Raw genomic sequence first — 21154 nt, 5'->3', positions numbered from 1 at the left:
GAGTCATGGAGACTGCAGCTTTTTCGGGGAGTCTCCATGACAATCAGGGAGAACTGACAAGTATATATAAGGGAGACTTACATTGAAAAAATCCCATAGGTATCAGATACCAGGAGGGAACAACTCTGGGCAGTGTCTTTTATTAGCAAACTCATTACGTTGTTACCCTATATTTGAATCAATTCAGTACACCCCCATATATGGAACGTATTACTTTTTCCTATTGATTCTTCAATCTGCCTTTTGACAGAAGGAATACATTGTATACAAGAAAAACAACACGTTGATGTAATCCACATCTTTATACTTGATTACTCCTTCAATTAATATGATTGAGTATTTTTTTTTAATTCCACTTCAAAGCAAATGCATGGATTATGTGTTCTATTATTCGCACTGATATTAAAAAACAAACTACTCATTGCCAACAGTTTTGGACAAGCAATAGCCAGGAGAATGGAAAAGTGAGTCTTAAGTTTATAAAAGGAGACAGAAGAACTTCTCACAATACTTGTAATATATTCCACTTGGTATGTTTTCCAGAAATGGTTGATATCCAGAAAAAGGAACAAGGCATTTAAGGACTGATTCAGATTTGGGAACAGAGAAGGCTGGGTACAGATCAAGTGATATAACGGACAATATCTCGTTCTGACGCACAGGGCCAGAACAACAATGTGGCGGGTGGAGTTGCAGCTCTAGGCTCTTCCATTAAAATAGGCCTACAGGATCCAGTCAGTGCAGTGCAGACAGGAGAAAAAACCACTTGTCTCCTGTCACTTCTAACAGCATTCCAATGCCCTACCAATTCACCTCCCAGATGGCAAATCTGTAGTCCCGTTAATCACCCCCCCCCCCCCACCCTTTCACCATTGGGGTCCATCCACAGCTGTGTCCCACACGTTGAACCAAAGCTCCGGTCATCTGATGCCCCGCCCACTCACTCCCCAAACAGTACATCCAACCACCTTCTAACACTGAGTTGATAGAGCGGGAGAGAGATATATGCTTATAACTTATAGAGCTGCACTCATGCATCATGTAGGGTCCACATTGAGCCTCATTGTTTCCTCTTGTAGAGCCCCCATAGAGCAGCAATGTGTCCAACCTTTCTCTCTTGTACTGTATAGTGCAGCCCAGGTATTTTATCGCTCATTATACCCCTGTACTGTATATAACAGTTTACTGAAATTATATTTCAGAACTGTACAGTCACTGCAATGCTCTCTGTATGATGTCATTCACTGCTATGCTCCCTGTGTGATATATGTTGGTCAGTGCCATGCCATCTGTGTGATATAGGTCAGTCGCTGCAATGCTCTCTATATGATAGGTCAGTCACTGCGCTGCTCTCTGACATATCATACAGAGAGCATCTCAGTGACTGACATATCATACAGTCACTGAGATGCTCTCTGTATGATATGTCAGTCACTGAGATGCTCTCTGTATGATATGTCAGTCACCGAGATGCTCCCTGTATGAAATGTCGGTCCCTGCGTTGCTCTCTCTCTGATATATCAGTCACTGCGATGCTCTCTGCAATATATGCTGGTCACTGCAATGCTCTGTGATGGGTGAGGTAGTGCAGTACAGTTAGCAATGCTACATTGAAAAGTGTAGATACCACAGAACAAATGCAGCAGGCACTGGCACTATAATGTAACGGCACTTGCAGTGGTGTCTGGAACGACACCCTGCAGCCACTCGCGCTACTACAGAGCTGTCTCAACATCCAGGGCTCTACTTACCAGAGCTGGCAGCGGTGCAGGCAACCCCAACCCGTAATGATGTCATGGGCATAGGGGGTGGTACAGACAAGGTGCAGTGCCACCTTGTTACACCTCGCCCCCCCTCCCATCACCGCCCACACCAATAGGCCCTTCATAAATTTCAGCTCCGGCCCATGTGGACATTAATCTGGCACTGCCGATGCAGACCATAACAATAAATCTGCTCAACCTGCAGTGAAACATAGTATTACCAAGATGCTCAGTTACTTGCTCTTTTTTACTCTATTCCCAAATCTGATTTAGGTCCTTAGGACTTTATTTACAAAGCAGCGGCTTTTGTAAGCCGCTGCTTCCCGGCGGTGAAAATTTTAAACGGCACCAGTAGTAAGTATACAGCCTGGAGTACTTGACACTGACAGAGGTAGCAGCTTTAAATTTTCACCTGCAATGCGCCGGGAAGCAGCAGCTTACAAAAGTTGCTGCTTCGTAAATAAAGCCCTTAGTCTCTTCAAAAATACTGCAATATAGCATGTGGCAGAATATACAACACATCTGAGAATTCCATTTTGATATTTAAAGACATCTCAAATATCAGATTTCCATTATGTTTTATGCAGTCCCTTGTTACCATTGGGAGACACTTGTAGTGCGTTGTAAAGTTAAAAGTATTCTTCAAGATGAGTGGTATACAAGGACAATTCATTCATCATTAATAATAGGTTTAATATGAGGATAGTACACACCCAGCACCACCACCATCTATGATGCATACATTTGTTACAGATTTAACATCTATATAGCTGGACCAAAAACCAAAAAGATTCTGACCTCCTCCTTGAAGAATTTTGAGAAAAATACCCAGACTAGGCTCAATTTAACAGATACATTAGTTAGGTTTACGTTTCACTGGCTTTGGTCATGTTTCACAACATTTAATTCACTGAATAATTTAAATTCATTTCTATTCTTGAAATCCATATTTTCAACAAATACACAGTATTACATATAGATTTTATATTTCAGTACACAAGGTTACTTTCTCGAGATGTTATACTATAAATAGATATTTCTTAAACGAGAGATTGGAAATAGGGAGAACTTACCATAGTCCATCGGGAAAGATTAAGGACATCTAGAACACATTATTTGTTGTTGGATTTACAATACTTGTACCCTAGAGGTAAAGCACGTGAAAAAATATTTCCATGTGTCACCCTGCTAAGGCCCAGGATCTACAAATGCCAATAAAGTCAGCCCCATTAGACTGCTTGAAACACCACATTGTATTAGAAATATGGAAACTTATGTCATTAAGTCTCTTCCTTCAACTCCATAGGTGGCAAAGGGATAACTCTGGGTATAGCCTGGAGAAGAGAGACTGTCCCCTATAGGGAGGGGCACTCCTGAGCTGCAGTGAGCATAGAACATCAGAGTAAAAAAACATATCAATGCATAAAACCTGATGACCCACAGCATGCTGCCCAAGAAGACCCCACAGACCTGGGGAAGGATAAGAGTCTGAGCTCCGAGATTCGAGCAAGACTTAATCACTTCAGAATGACTGTTTGGAGAGTCAGGAGTGGAACTGACCATACTCCACTATGTTGAACCTTGAGACCAATGACCCCAGAATGTGCACGAGGTTATGGTTACTCAACACTGACAGAGGGGTGCGTATTCTGGTTTGTAACATCAAAATCTTGTCCGGAGGGAGGAAGACTCTAAGTTTCACTATGCATTCAGCTGCAGTGCCATGGCAGTCCCGCAATTGCAAACACATGAAGACCAGGACACAGATGCATATACACCTGATAAATCTATTATTTGCAGATGACCATTGGCAGATGCAAATAAAACATGTTGACACCTGCAGTATACCACACAGAGTTCTAAATATTATGTTCCAGCGACCCCATCAGTATGATACATTATTATGTCCCAGTCCTTGCCCAGCATGCCACAATGCCCCCCATGTATGCCACAAAGAGCACCCCAATTTAAAATTTTGTTCCAGTGCCCCCTCAGCATGAAACTGAAACCCTCATTTTACAATATTATGCTCCATTGCTCCCCAGTATGCCACAGAATCCCCCATATTATGTCCCAGTGTCCTCCAGAACATAACATATTGCCCCCCAGAATGTCACATACTGCCCAGCCAAGTATGCCACACAGAGCCCCCATATTATGTATTAGTGCCCCACCAGAATGCAACATATTGCCCCCCAGTATGCCACACAGTGCCTCCCCAAAATAATGTGTCCCAGCCCTCCCCCTCCCACATTGTATCACAGAGTCCCTCATTACTTTTTCTGGTGTCTCCTGCTGATTTCCTGGCAGCCGGATGCAGTCTCCTGCTGCTGCCTTAGTGCAGCTTACAGATCAGCTCCATTAATTGCCCCGGGCATGACGTAAAACTTAAGGAACTCAGGAGAAGCTGCTCTGTAAGTTGCACTATGCATTCAGCTGCAGTGCCATGGCAGTCCCGCAATTACAAACACATGAAGACCAGGATACAGATGCATATACACCTGAGAAATCTTTATTATTTGCAGATGACCATTGGCAGATGCAAATAAAACATGTTGATGACAGGTGCCAGCACTATGAACCGCTTATGATTGGCAGTTTGCACATGCAACGCTAATGCTGTTCAGTGCTTTCTTCGACATATGCTTTGGTGTGCGCATTTATGCAACTAGAAAACAAAATCAGGATTGTTTTGATATGTTACAGAAGTTTTATTGATACTGAATAGTGAATGTATAATTTACAAACAAAACTGTCAAAAACATGGGTGTATCTGATGTATTCCAGGCATAAGCTGCTAGCTATTAAAAACTCACAATAAGCACTACATACTGTATTTATGTTATGAAAGGTATACAGAAATAAATTACAGTATATAGTTCAATAGAAAACATTTATCTTTCTACATTTTAAGTGACCTATCGGAAACTCAATCCTGAAAGGGATTTACTCTTAGGTAAGTCTTTTAAATTAATAGCTGCTTACAATCCTGCAATTTTCCAGAAATGTGGATATAGGATAGTAGCCAGAAGATAAATAAATATCACATATTAAATATAACTTCCAAATGGCATAGTAAATCAAAATTGGACAGTTACTGGAAACAAAGCAGATTTCTTATTGACAATGGATGCATTTTGATTTGACACAGAAAATAAAAATATCCCTACTAGTAAATCATAGTACATTTATGGGGTGGTACTTTGTGCTTCGCCTGAAATGGTGTGCGTATAGGGGGTAGTAGGTATGGGTGGGCGTGTGTGCAATGGGGGGTGATACCTAAGTGGTGCTGTGGGGGTTGTCCAGCCTACTTTGATGGATATAGTAAACAGATAAACAGCCACTCAAGGTATGGTGTGGGGGTTGGGGTATATGTGGGTAGGTATGAGGTGATGTACAGACCAGACTGGGATGAGTATGATAAAAAGATCATTATTGAGGTATAGTGTCTTAAACTTGCAATGTGTGGAGAGGACCCTCTCAGGGGTACAGTCATTAAACAATATTCCAACGTGCATAAAAGTTCCAAATGTATGCAAGAGTTCCACACGGTGTGGGTCAAGCAGTACTGGGTAGGTTTGTGTGAGGAATTCTTATGGGGGGAGCACTGACTCGATGGGTATGTAAATAGGTCCTTTCAGGGGGTATACTTTACGTGCAATACACACGTTACCCCTTGCTGGACCAATGGTCAACAGTCTTTGGGACTGAGTGGTTGCAGGGATGTGTTGTGTGTGGCCCCCTTCTGTGTATACGTGTACTGTGGCATCCCACTGCAGGGTTGACCTACTGGTAGGTCCAGTCGGTGTTAGGTATTTGCTGATTGCCTGTCCCATGTAGCCACCGAGGTAACTGCCGTGGGTATCTACCCAGGTCAGCGAGGTGCCTTACTGTTTGTGTCACCTGCCAACCCCCGGCTCGGTGTACGTGCTGGGGGGCACTCGCCCGCCGCAGTTGCCCGGGAGGCACTGTAGGTAGGTATGCTTGCTGGGGTTGCACAGGGGGGTTTGTAAGCCTGGGGTGCTGCAAGTACCGTGCTTTGTGCGGACAGCGTGTCTGGCGGTAGGCTCTACTGATGTCCTGTGGAGGCTGGACCGCGCAGCGCTCATTCATTGCCGGTGGTTGGGTTCAGACTGGGTGACTGTTTAGCGGGTCGGTGCTGGGTGCAGACTTGTTAGCTTGGTTACTGCTGTTTGTGGTATGCCGGTGGTTATGGACGGGTCTCCAACATGTTTCTGCCTTATGGCCTTTGTCGAGGTGTTTAGTATGGGATTGCTTGGGTTAAATGAGGTTACCTAGTCATATGCTGCTTTGTTTGGCCAATGGGGTGTGCGGTGGGTGTAGCTGTTGAGCGGATAACTGATAAGCCAATAGCGCTGTGTGTTGAAGGGTGGTTGTTATAGTGACAAAATGTGCGTATCATGTTTCTTGAGGATACTGGGTGTTTTGTAGTAGGTGTGGGACGGGTGTATGGGAAGGTTGGGGTGATCAATAGCTGCGGAGGAGGTAATGTGGTATGTTACACGAGGGGTGGCAGGGGGTCGGCGGGTTTGTGCCATGGGGGATTATGAGGAAGGATTGGATAGGAGGGGGGGGGAGAAATACAATGGGTGGGGATGGTGGATCACATGTTATAGAGTGGAGGTGGCTGGTAATGTGTGTCAACAGGTAATGTGTTGGTGGGTATAATGGTGGTGTGGGCTGATAAGAGTAGGTGTGGGTCCTGTTCTTGTGGTGGAGTGTTGGGTGGGTACCTGGGTTGGTGCAGGGAGGTGTGTAGTGTTCATGTGATATGTACTCTATTGGGCATGTGTATGGATGGGTGAGTAGATAACAGGCAGGGATTACAGTGGTGGTCAGGTGGCGGGCTTGGGGGAGGAAGGTGGGTGATGTGTAACCTACAAAATGTGGTGGTTCATGGTGTATGTGGTAGGTTGGATGTAAATCTATGGGGTGGTATGTGTAGATGGTCGGGTTGGGAGGGGGTAGAATAATGTGAGGGAGAAGTAGCAGTGGTGGTCGGATGGTGGGCATGGGTTAGAACAAGGTTTGCAGCTCATTTGTAAATAACAGATTTCACTTTGTCGTCTATGTTTAGGCCCTGTGGATCAAAGGTCTATAGGGTGAACATCCACTATAGTTCCTCTTTGTTAAGTGCCCTAGTCAGGTCACCTCCCCTCCAGTTTCTTTTGAGAGTTTTGATCCTAATGAATGATAATCCCTTGATGTTTCCCTGATGGTGTTCTGTGAAGTGTATCGAGATGTTGTCATTGTCAGTTCTGTTTCTGATGTTTTGTATGTGTTCTGCTATTCTATTTTTAAGAGGTCTGGTTGTCCTCCCTACATATTGGAAATTGCATGGACACTAACAGGCATATGATGTTGTTGGTATTGCATGAAATCTGTTCTTTGATTTTGTATGTTGTGCCAGTTTGCATAGATGTGAATGAGGTGGTTGGTTTGGTGCTTCTGTAGTTAAGTGCTCTGCAGTTAGTGCATGTTCCACAGTGGTGGAAATCATCTTTCGGTTGTTAATTTCCTATTGTCAATTGTTTTAGTGAGGTTGGTGGGATATGATTCTTGACCAATTTGTCCCTAAGGTTATGTGCTTTCCTGTAGATGATTTGTAGTTTTGTCGGCAAGATGTTTACCAATGTTTCATTCTTTTGTAGTATGTTCAAGTGTTTGTTTATAATCTTTCTAATTGATGGTGCGTTGGGTGATGAATGGTATTGCTTCCTCTGATCCAATCTTACTTGGTTTGTTTTTGTATTCCAGTAGTTGTGCCCTGTCTCTTTTGCTTATCTGAATGAATGTTTTGTGTATTTTAGTTTTGTCATATAATTTGTTGATGAACTGTTGTTTGAGTTGTTCTTCTTGTCTATGGTAATCTTCTAGTCTTGTGCAGTTGCTTCTCATGCATGTAAATTGTTCTGTAGGAATGTTTTGTAGCCAGATAGGGTGGTAGCCACTGTTGGATAGTATGGAGCTGTTAACATCGATCTGTTTTTGGAATGTTTGTGTGTGGATCTGGTTTTGGTCAATGAATATGTGGAGGTCCAGGAAGTTGATATCTGTCATGCTATGGTACGTGGTAAAGTTTAGGTTCTGGTCGTTAGTGTTGATATTTTGAATGATGCATAAGATGTGAATGTATCTAGTCCAGAGGACTAGACTCGCCTCAGTTATGCCCTGTCCACATACGTTCGTCCTCCCATTTACTCATGAACAAGTTTGCATAACTGGGGGCGAATTGAGTCCCCATATCAGTCCCAGTGGTCGGTCTGTAGTATGTGTCGTTGAACCAGAAGTAGTTGTGTTTCAGTATGAAGTTGATGCTGTTGAGGATGAATGTGGTTTGTATTGGTTCTAGAGTGGGGTCCTTATCCAGAATGTATTTGATACTGTCAAGTCCTTGCGTGTTGTTAATAATCATGTACAGTGATGTTATGTCGCTCGTGACTAGCCAGTGGTCCTCACCCCAGCTGACTCCCTCTAGTATCTTGAGTATGTGTGTGGTATCCTGTATGTATGATTTTTGTTGACATAGGGTTGTAGGAAGTGGTCTATGTATTGTGAGAGATTGGTTGTCATGGAGTGGATTCCTGATAGGACAGGTCTTCCTGGTGGGTTTGTGATGCTTTTGTGGATTTTGGGGAGGTAATAGAATACTGGGATGATGGGGTGTGGATGAAGTAGAATTCATGTTTGTTCAGGATGTCGTCATGTAATCCGTTAATTAGCATCTTGAGTAGTGTTTGTTGGTACATGTGAGTTGGGTCTTGTTTTAATGTTTCGTAGGTTTCTGGGTCCTATAATAGTCTTAATGATTTTGTAATGTAGTCGGATTGGTTGCACCTTACTAGGCCACCACCCTTGTCGGCCGGTTTAATGATAATGTTGATGTTGTGTTAAAGTTCATTGAGTGCCTTCTCTTCTTTTTTAGTAAGGTTCTTTGTGTGGTGAGCTGTAGGTGCTTTCAGTTTGTGGATGTCATCAGTTACAAGTTTCTCGAAGGTTTAGATATGGTGACCTTTTAGGTGGCTTGGATAGAATTTATATGGAGGGTTTAGTGTGGAATGTTTGATAATGTTGGTTGGGTTGATAGCAGGTGGTGTGGTTGGTTTGTTGTTGATTAAGTATTTCTTTAGTGTTCATTTTCTTATGAATCTATGGACGTCCAAGTAGGTTTTGAATTTGTTGAGTTTGTGTTGTGGAGCGAACTTCAGTCCTTTTCTAAGTAGTGACGTGTCATCTTGTGTCAGTGTATAGTCACTTAGGTTGAAGATACATGTTGGTGTATTGTCTGTTGGTGTGTATGTTCCCCTCTTTGGATCCTTGTCCTCCCCTACAACCTCATCTAGTTGGTTTAGTTCTCTTTGGGTTTCTGTGTCGTGATATTGTATTTGAGTTGAGGCAGGTGCAGTTGCCTGCCTCCAAATCTAAAAAATTATGTGCCCATTGTTCTGGTTTAGTTGTGTCTAGGGTATTTGTTGTCTCTGGTGCTGAGGACTGTGTGGGTGGTTCGTTCTCTGTGGCAGTTGGGACAGTGTTTCCACTCTCTGTGTTGACCCAGCCTAGTTCTAGTGAGTGTCTAGCTAGGGTTTCGTATATATTATCAGAGTATTCGTCTATCTTGTGTATTCTGAATGACAGATCTGCTTACTAAATCATAGTACATGTATAAAAAATGGATTTAACTTTAGAGATAAATACACAGTAATATTCTTAATTAAAATCCTGTAAGTGGTACACATTGTTACATAACAGCAAAACCAGTGTTAAATTAAAATAATTCTGCTATGTAAAAATTAAACTAAAAACAATTTCAAACCTATTGTCTCTGAAATGATGTTCAGTCGCAGCACTTGCATACAGTGTTACAAAATGTAATAGTAACTTGCTTTTTCTGTAGATGTATGGAGAAAAACATGGGAGAAATCCGACAGCTAGCTGTCATTTTTGGGTTGCTAAAACTGCTGACAGCAGCCACCAAATCTAGATAATAAAATATTCTGTGCAGAAGTAATAGCTGTCAAATTCATAATGTATGGCACAGAAAATAAGGCGAGTTTAAAAACATAACTGGCAGAAATGTAGTAAGAAAAATAATAGATTTCTATGAGATAATTATTCTTTTGCACAACACTGTGAGGAACTTTCTATACTAACATAGCAGGAACTTGGAGCTATATTTTGCCATGATTCTGCCAAGTAGCTTAAAAAAACAAATGGACTATAACAAAAGCAAATAAATTGCACTCACATTTTAAATGTGATATGCTGCAGCCACAAAATGTTCATTTTCAGCTCCACAAATATTCACTAAATTGAATAATGTTTTATACAAAAAAAATTAAATGAAAAAAAAACTTTCACGATAAATTGGGCTCCACAAACGTAATGAGGTTGACTGCAAAAAAATTGAGTGAGTGTTCTGGAGTCAATTAATGCTGAACAATGTGGTTATTTATAAAAAAAAAATAAAAAAATTATTACAGTAGCGGTGAAATTGATTTTTTGTAGATTAATTTGTGGGAAATGTTAATTTATATCTACCTACATTATCAGCTGTGTAATGGGAGTGCAGAAAATGGTTGCTGAAATCCATATTGTGTGCAATGCTTTTATAAATGTATCAGGCATTAGATAATGGTCAGACATTAGAAGGTGGTCATACATTGCATAAGGTGTTTTTGACAGAGAGAAGAAAATGTCACTGTTTAGTTCTGTGACCAGACGTACTTAATCCTGAGTCAAGATGGTCTTACCTTCAGCATACACCATAAAACACAGTTGTTGGTGAGATTTCCAACATTCATAATTGAGGCACAGTGCCCCCTACTGTCTATTAATATTTATGTATATTTCCAAACATTTATTATTATTTATTAAGTTTCTTATATAGCGCAGCAAATTCCGTTGCACTTTACAATTTGAATCAAGATTAACATTATACTGGGTTGTAAAAGACATACATACATGACATACATAAGGGTAAGAGGGCCCTGCTCGCAAGCTTACAATCTATAGGGAAATAGGTGTTGATACACAAGGAGAGGTGCTACATATTGCAAATTGGTCCAGTCCAATTGCAGATATTCTTGGTGGGCTGTATAATCCAATTACACTGGAAAGTTGGCCTAGGGTTAGGAGGATGTTAAATTGAAGAAAGAGAAGATGTGATAGGTGTTTACTATAAGAAGAGAGTTAGATAGGGAGCTATAAAAGGTTAGGCGGGCGGTCCTGGAATCTGATAAGCTTGTCTAAAGAGGTGAGTTTTCAGAGAACGCTTGAATGTTTGGAAACTAGTGGAAAGTATTATTGTGCATGGGAGGGCATTCCACAGGGTGGGTGCAGCCCGAAAAAAGTCCTGTAACCGTGCATGGGAACAAGTAATGCGCGGGGATGAGAGACGCAGATCTTGTGCAGAACGGAGATGTCGGGTTGGAAGATATTTTGAGATAAGTGAAGAGATGTATCTTGGTTAGGTTTGGTTAATAGCTTTGTGTGTGAATTTAAGTATTTTAAATTGAATACGGTAGAAGACCGGCAGCCAATGGAGGGACAGAGTGGATCAGCAGACACTGAACATTTGGTGAGAAAGATCAACCTCGCAGCTGCATTGAAAATGGATTGTAGTGGGGAGAGCCTGTTTTTGGGAAGACCAATAAGGAGACTATTGCAATAGTCAATGCGGGAAATTATGAGTGCGTGTATTAGAGTTTTTGCAGTGTCTTGCGTAAGATATGGTCAAATTTTGGCTATGTTTCTTAGATGTATGTAACAGGATTTAGAGACAGATTGAATGTGGTGAACAAAAGACAGTTCAGAGTCAAGGATCACACCTAGGCAGCGAGCTTGTGGGGTGGGGTTGATTGTCGAGTTGTCAACAGTAATAGAGATATCAGGTTGGTAACTGCTGTTGGCCGGTAGAAATATAATTAATTCTGTTTTGGATATATTAAGTTTGAGGTGGCGAGATGACATCCAAGATGAAATGGCAGAGACACATTCAGTGACACGGACCAGCACAGATGGTGACAAATCTGGGGAGGATAGGTAAATTTGAGTATCGTCTGTGTACAGATGATACTGAAAACCAAAAGAGCCGATTAGTTTGCCAAGAGAGGTGGTATATATTGAGAAAAGCAGAGGACCTAATACTGAACCTTGTGGTACTCCAACTGATAGAGGTAGTGAAGTGGAGGTAGAATCAGAAAAGCGAACAGTGAAAGAGCGATTAGATAGGTAGGATGAGAACCAATAAAGGGCTGTGTCTTGAAGACCTGTGGATTGTAGTGTTTGTATGAGAAGTGAGTGGTCAACAGTGTCAAAGGCAGCTGAGTGATCTAGAAAAATTAGAAGTTAATAATGGCCTTTAGCCTTGGCAGTGACCAGATCATTTACTACCTTAGTCAGTGCTGTCTCAGTGGAGTGTTGGGAACGAAAGCCTGACTGAAGTGGATCCAATAAGTTGTGGGTGTTAAGAAAGTGTGTGAGGTGAGTGTAGGCAAGTCTCTCCAGTAGCTTGGAGGGGCAAGGTAGCTGGGAGATAGGACGGTAATTTGAGAGAGAGTTAGGGACAGAATTTTGTTTTTTCAAAATGGGAGTGATCACTGCATGCTTGAACAGTGATGGAAAGATACCAGTAGAGAAAGAGAGATTACAGATTTTAGTTAAGTGTGGAATGAGCACAGGAGACAGAGCTTTACTGATTTGTGAGAGTATAGGATCAAGAGGAGAGGTAGTAGAGTAGGATAATGAGAAGAGTGTAGCTACTTCATCTTCATTAGTGGGGTCAAATGATGAGAACGCACCACTGGGTTCAGGTAGGGAATTGAACAAGACCCTGGCTGAGGAAGTGCATACCATTTAATTTAGGATATTATCAATCGTGTTTTTGAAATAGGAAGCAAGATCTTGTGCACTGATAGTAGCAGGTGGGTTGGGTGACAGAGGGGTAAGAAGTGATTTAAATATATTAAAAAGTCACTTGGGGTTAGAGGCTTGGGCAGAGATAACAGATTGGAAATATGCCTGTTTGGCATTATCCAGTGCATTACGATAACAGTGGTAGATCATCTTATATGTGAGGAAGTCACTTGGCGTATGAGACTTTCGCCACTGACGTTCTACTTTACTTAAGAGTTTCTGTAGGTGTCATGTGAATTTGGAATGCCATGGTTGACGTCTAAGTCTACGCGGAATGTGATGGGTAGCTGGAGCTACTTCATCAAGGGCTAGTTCTAGGGTCTGGTCCAGGTGTGATACAGCAGTCTCAGGAGAAGTGAAATTAGAAATAGGCAAGAGTGATTGTTGCAGAGAGGTGGATAGTTGTTCAAAATTAATAGCATTAATATCTCTGTGGGTTTGAGGAGGTTTGGTTGATTTGCTTGGCATTGAGGCTGATGTAATGGAGGAGAGTGTGCAGGTGATAAGGTTATGATCTGAGAGAGGGACAGGAGAATTAGTGAAATCAGAGACTGAGCATAGTCTGGTAAATTCAAGATCAAGGCAGTGGCCATCTTGATGAGTAGAGGAGTCAGTCCATTGGGAGAGGCCAAGAGAGGATGTTAAGGAGAGAAGTTTGGAGGCATGAGGGGATTGTGGACTGTCAGTGGGGATATTGAAATCACCCATAATAAAGATGTCAGAGGATAGGAAGTGAGGGAGCCAGGCAGAAAAATGTTCCAGAAATTGATTGGGTGGTCCACGTGGACTATAGATAGTAGCAATGTGCAGAGAAAAAGGAGTGAAAGTCCTATTAGAATGTACTTCAAATGATGTAAATGTAAGGGATGGTACCTGTGGAATAACTGTATATGTAAAAGATTGGGAAAGTAGTATTCCTACTCCACCTCCTTTACTATTACCAGGCCTGGAGGTGTGTGTGAAGTGTAGACCACCATGTGAGAGTGCTGCAGGGGAGGAAGTGTCTATTTGTGTGAGCCATGTTTCTGTTAATGCCAGAAGATTGAGGTTATTAGAAATAAAGAGGTCATGGGTGGATGTTAGTTTGTTGCAGACAGAGCGTGCGTTCCATAAGGCACATTTCAGTGTTTTGGAGGGTGATGGGAGGCATGTGATGTGTCTGAGGTTTGCTGGATTTATATTCCGTTGTGAGTAGGGCATGTGTGTAGGGTCTGGATTTGGTGATATGTCACCAGCTAAGAGAAGTAGAAGGAGAGAGATATAAATATAGTTCTGTGTTTTGTTTGAAAGTTTTTTTATGGCGACAGGTTGTGGATGTTATGGTCAATTTAGAAAGATAAGTAAATATCTCATGTGTGTTCACAAGAGGGGAGTAGATTATTGAGGCTGCAATGTGTACAGAAGGGTGAGCTGCAGGGAGAGTAAAGGGTGCAATAGCCTTAGAGAACATGCCATGGAGTGAAATAAGAATGAATAATATTTGGTACATGATGGTTTAGAATAAAAAGAGAAAATCCTTAGAATACAAATACTGTACTTATAGTTTGCATTTAGAAACTACCTGCTTTATGATGTTGTTCAATGTTTTTTCAACTGTTTTTTAACTGTTCATTTTGATACTTTATGCATAGGATACTTCATGCATGGAATGTCCAGCTCAATCGAGCCCAGCTCTCTAGATCTGACTAAACATGACCTTTATACTTGTTAAAATGCTTAGATCTGTAGATCTCACAAGCAAGTTAAATGTTTATTAAAATTAACTTTTTCTTTAATTTGTAATAAAAGTCTTTTTAACTGATATTTGTTTGTATGGCTTGATTAACATCTTCGTATCCAAAGAGTCTTCTAGTTCCACCGAGTACAAGCTGTGTAAGAAATCCAAAATAAGTCAATTACATTGAAAGTGATGCTGCAAGTATTCTCTCTCTCTATAATATATCTATATTTATATAGATATATATATATATATATATATATTATACAGTGATGGCTACAGGCTAGGTCAGGGCCAGTGCAAGCTCTGGATGTTTCCATGATATTATGGCCAGATACAACAAGCTTCGAGCTGCCACCAGAATGGTTTGTGGCGGCTTCGCAGGACGTGTTTAAGAGCAGATTCCTGCTCGTGGCCTATTTAAGTGTGCGCAAAAATATCAGCTACCATAACAGGCTGTTATTTCCAGCAGCTTGCGGCTAATTGAATCTGGCCATAGACATAAAACCTTGCTCTTTATATAAGTCAATGGCAACATACGACTGCCATTTCTTAGTAAGAGGTATATGGAGGCATCGCATCCAAAAGGGCAAATCCAGATTTTGGAAAAAAACAAAAAAAAAAACTGCAAGTTCGGCACCACATTCAGCCCTCAAAATGAAACCGTTCAAAATTTAAATATAGTATATCAACAAAGAGCCAAAAATTGCTCTAGGAGTTATCCCTCAGATACTTTTCAACAGGTGTCCTGTATTTCTCAAGTTGTCTAGATATTCAAATATAAAAATACAACAGACAATAAATCCAAATCAATATATAGATCAATATTATCTGAATATAGAATAGATAAAAAACCAGGAGTTTCCTATAACAGATATAGGGCCATATTCAATTTGAGGCGAAAACCCGTCATTAATGTAATTTTCGCCTATTTCAATTATCCCCGTATTCAATTTCAAAGACTTATCGCAGGTGCGAAAAGTCTTTGTAAAAAAAACAGGGATAACTTTTCTCCAGTGTTTTGCTGGCGAAAAAAAGGGCAAAATTGGGGTTTAGGGGTGCAGGCTTTAAAAAAAAATAGCCTTCACCCCTGGGAATGTCCCCTAAAGTTAATGCGTGTCAAAAAAAAAGTTTAAAAAAAAAAATTGTGAAACCCCAAAAAATTAACTTAAATTTCGGGGTTAAAAAAAATGTGGGACAAATTCCTAAAGTAGCGAAATAGATTCCAGAGGGGTTCCAAAGTATGCGGCAGGTGTTTTCTTCATTGCAGGTAGTAACAGCAGGTGCATTTTTGAAGAATTTTTAAAAATCATTTTAGGGACTTAAAAATATGCTTGTACCCATTTTTCAAGTACCCCAAATTTGATGGGCACAGTTATTTTTCCCCCAAAAAAATCCTAATGCTTTTCATCACAGGCGACTTTATACACCAGACTTCCCTTCAGCAGGCAAAAACAGGGGTACCCATAGTGATCCCTCATGTCTGGACATCTTTAGGGGTGTTCCAAGGATGATTTCCTGAAAATTGACAGGTTTTTTTCTCCACTTCGTTTCGCCAGGTCCCGTTTTCACGTCCACAGAAATTGTATACAGGGATAATCGGGCACGCGCGCAATACTTTTCCGCCTGATAAACAGACGACAGAGGCGAAAAGTCTGGACTTTTCGCCTCAAATTGAATACGGGCCATAGTCTCTGTAGTCACCACTGCATCCCTCGAATGAAACCGAAGAGAAGCGGCAACACCCTTAAGTGTATTTCAAGTGAAGGCAGATATGAAGCTGTTTACTTGTTTTCTTACATCAGTAAGACCATATGAAGACACATAAAGGTATATTTGTTCAAACAAGTAAGCAGCTTCATATCTGCCTTCACTTGATATACGCTTAAGGGTGTTGCCGCTTCTCTTTGGTTTCCTTTGAGGGATGCACTGGTGACTACAGAGACTATAATCTATTATAGGAAACTCCTGGTTTTGGACCTATTCTATATTCAGATAATAATATTGATCTATATATTGATTTGTATTTACTTTCGTTTTTATTTTTATATTTGAATATCTGTTCAACAACTTGAGAAATACAAGACACTTATTGAAAAGAATCTATGGGGGCCAATTCCTAGCGCAATTTTTAGCTCTCTCTTTGTTGATAAAGTCCAGATTTTGTAGCAGTCCAAAGTTCCAAAACATCATGGAAAGATCTGGTTTGAAATTACACAAAAAGGTTATTCCTTGTGTGGACTGTCGAAGTCAAATAATTGGCTATGATCGTTTGTAATTATTATCTGATGATCTAGTCGTCTGTGGGCTGATAAAGAGTAGATCGGACGCTACTCTGCATCAGCGAAATCCGATTCGCACAAATGCGTAAATGTATATTTATATCTATGCAAGGTTTAGTCAGTGATGAGAAACAGATTCTGGGTACATGTCTGTGACTAGTAATTAAAATACACAAAGAAACTATGAGGTGTTTAGGAATATTTAAATTGCAAAGTTAGAGACAATTGTCAGAAGTTTGACTATCGTTAGCAATTGTATGCCTTGTGTTCAATGCTATTGTGGTTAAGAGGGACTGACATTTATATTCTAAGTAAGCATAGGGAAGCCTTTGTTGAGTTATCAGACCTCTTGACTCCTGCAAAGGCTTGCTATGTCACCTGTGAGCAGAACAACTTCATTGTACAGTGTGTGTGTTATATATATATATATATATATATATATATATATAAACAAGGTGATCAGGTCAGAGCGCCTTGAAGTGCTAAAAGTGCATCAAATAAATACAGGTGACTGATGTTTATCAGTTAAAAAATAAAATTATAATTTAAAGTGCAAGGTAGAATATGACCAGAAATATATATAAAAAGATATTTAATGTAAACACACATAAAACATAGATAAAAATACAATAACAACAACGACAATGGACATATACGCATGAATAATGGATATAATAAATAAATAAAATGGAAATTTCAATAAAAGTGCATATGACTGGATATCTTATCTTAGTTCAAGTGTATAGGAAGATATAGTCAAGCAGGGTACAGGCTTCCAACGCGTTTAGTCTCCAACGGACTTCTTCCCCTTGAAAAAGTCCGTTGGAGACGAAACGCGTTGGGAGCCTGTACCCTGCTTGACTATATCTTCCTATACACTTGAACTAAAATAAGATATCCAGTCATATGCACATTTATTGAAATTTCCATTTTATTTATTTGTTTTATCCATTATTCATGCGTATATGTCCATTGTCATTATTATTGTATTTTTATCTATGTTTTATGTGTATTTACATTAAATATCTTTTTATATATATTTCTGGTCATATTCTACCTTGCACTTTGATGTTTATCAGTTAAAAAATAAAATTATAATTTAAAGTGCAAGGTAGAATATGACCAGAAATATATATAAAAAGATATTTAATGTAAATACACATAAAACATAGATAAAAATACAATAATAATGACAATGGACATATACGCATGAATAATGGATAAAACAAATAAATAAAATGGAAATTTCAATAAATGTGCATATGACTGGATATCTTATTTTAGTTCAAGTGTATAGGAAGATATAGTCAAGCAGGGTACAGGCTCCCAACGCGTTTCGTCTCCAACGGACTTTTTCAAGGGGAAGAAGTCCGTTGGAGACTAAACGCGTTGGAAGCCTGTACCCTGCTTGACTATATCTTCCTATACACTTGAACTAAGATAAGATATCCAGTCATATGCACTTTTATTGAAATTTCCATTTTATTTATTTATTATATCCATTATTCATGCGTATATGTCCATTGTCGTTGTTGTTATTGTATTTTTATCTATGTTTTATGTGTGTTTACATTAAATATCTTTTTATATATATTTCTGGTCATATTCTACCTTGCACTTTAAATTATAATTTTATTTTTTAACTGATAAACATCAGTCACCTGTATTTATCTGATGCACTTTTAGCACTTCAAGGCGCTCTGACCTGATCACCTTGTTTCCATATTGTTGTAGAAGTCTTTGACCTAGACATCCACAGATTAGGTTGAGCTGACACCCCGTTCTTGTGGGGGGGGAAGGCTACTTGAATCAAATATGTATAGCACACAAATATCAAACGATTATTTTCAAGCACATCACTAATTACTGGCGCTCTAGAAACCTTATAGACATATATATATATATATATATATATATATATTAATCCATGACACATACAATGATGCACATTTGCACACACATATATACATGCATACACAGACGATCGCATGTGTATCCACATGCGTACACAGACGCTTACATGCCCACTCACATACATATACATAGTTGCTATTTCAATATACAGACGCACAACACATACTGATGAATTCCTGTAAATATCTCATATTCACTTACGCAAGCACATATATAAAAGGTTCCCTAGCATTGAGCGTAATATTAGAGGTTTTGTTAGCCAATTATCCAGCTTCGACAACATTTTACACCATAATGATTAGCTGAGACAAGATCAGCTTAAAATTAGATTGTAAAGACGCCATCTTGCGACTGGCCGCAAGACGCCATTTTAGAAAATGAGATCGCAAGACGCCATTTTGCGAATGGCCGCCCAAACGCCATTTTAGGTAAACTCACACTTAAGTACATATGGCGACATTACCATTAGCATCATGCGATTGCATCTTTCACCATTTCTCATACACACATTAATACGCACAATTGCGCTGTTAACTAGTCGCATATTAGCGAATGCATAAGATCCTGTATGAAAACTCTGTTTATTAGCTTCATGCACACGTATCTGCCCCAACTTAACTAGCGTCTTTATATCAAACCCCAAATACTTACACAGTACATATTCACATAAAAGGTCTCAAAGTATAAGATTCAAGTTTGTTAATTTATTATAATTGCTGTGAAATAAAGGTTATTTGGTAGCTAAGGTTTAATACATGATAAGTCATATTTGATATTATACTGATCGGCACTCTTTCAACAGCATTCTGGTATAATCAGTATGAAGATTGCAACATGCATTCTCAACTTATGGACCGCAGAGACTTAAAGCACCGAAATGTACATTATATGACCAACTGTTAGGATGTGCACGTGGCAGGAAACCAGAGACAACCAGTTCTTAGAGGCTGGACTGTGTCTATTTCAATCAACCTGTTAAATGCTCTGCAACAGATGCATCCTCCTTGGGAACCAATGGCATCAGCGACAAGCCTCTCTATTGTGTTGTCTGTTTCTGTGAGAGTATAAAAGTGTGTGTTGTGACCCCAGTCTGAGTCTTCTTGCTGAATGCTGATAGATGGGGGTTTCTTGCTGAAGCCTACATCTGGCCCAGAGAGCTGCGTATGTATAACTGTATTTGGGTCTGTATAATTCTTTGCGCTAAATTGTACTTAGATCATAGCGTGTAACTGACTGTACTTTTACTTGAAATATCACTTTGTGCTTTGGAACCACAGGTAAAAGGTCTGGAGTCTTTATTTACTATATGACTACATACGGAAAATAGCGTCATCCTTAGAGGTTTATAGGCAGGATATTAGAAGGTATAGGCAGGAGTGTATAGAGGTTCTAATTCAATATCCTTAATGTATATATTTGATATTTAAGCTATAGAACTTAGTAGACATGTCGTGTTTGGTATCATACTGACACCCTGTTTAATTCCAGACATCCGAATCTATCGGCGAAGGAGTCGCATCTTGCATTCGGTGGTTATGGATTATAGGGAATTATTGGTTAGAATGTGTACTCTGTATGCAGTGTCTTAACTCATTTGGAGGGATGGACCATATCCCTGTTGTCACCATATAAACTGTCCTATGGCCTGCATTGTACCAGAATGACAAGAATCAAGAACCAATGAAATCACGTATGCTTGTCTTTATTATTGGTGTAACACTCTGGAAGGTATATAGGCTTGTGCTTTTGGGGCTAGATCTCAGTCATACCCATTTGATGACCGCAGACGTCAGGATTGATGACTGGGACCTGGATCTGGGGCGCATGTGTATGTATTGGCTGTAGCTTTGTATTTAATTGTCTTTGCGCTAATTGTGATAGATCAAAAGCGTGTAACTTACTTTTTGTTGCAATAAGAACGTTTTGTGCTTTGGAACCACAATGAAAGTCTGGAAAGCAATTATTTCTGCTTAGCAATATTGGGGTATTCATAGGACACTTCGCAGCAGACTGAGATGAAGTTTCCCGGATCTGGGTGTACCATCGTGTACCCTGCGCAATGGCTGGGCAGGGCACAGGTCCAGTTCTTGTGAGCTGGAAGTTTAGCCAGGTAATCTGTTTTTTATATCCCTCAGATCTTGGTGTATTTCCCTTATAACGGAAGTTCTCTCCCGCAATCTGGTCTGTATAGTACTATGAAGACTATCAATGGCTGCAGCCTGTCTCTCCACTGCCACCCTAATTTAGTTGAGGATGTCTGCAAGGGCGGCAGTGGTGGATGGGTTGGCACTGATGAAAGTTGTGCTTCCCCCCACCAGACCGCAGCCCTTGATGTTTCACCTCTCCTGAAAAAGAAAAAAAAATGTTTACATTTATATGCATTCGGGACTTCAATGGCAGGCATAGCAAGATGTTCTAAGTGTGCGCCTGCCAACAACCCCCCCGTTCTAAGGACCCCTCTATTAACAAGTCTTATGGGTCAATGCAAAATTTGAGGGATAGGACCACCTGGCCCACACTCATGCTCAATCCGGGCTTTCAAC

Source organism: Taudactylus pleione, unplaced genomic scaffold (assembly GCF_031769625.1).
Source record: "Taudactylus pleione unplaced genomic scaffold, aTauple2 ptg000040l, whole genome shotgun sequence".
NCBI classification, from domain to species: Eukaryota; Metazoa; Chordata; class Amphibia; order Anura; family Myobatrachidae; genus Taudactylus; species Taudactylus pleione.
Note: the sequence above shows the minus strand (reverse complement) of the source record.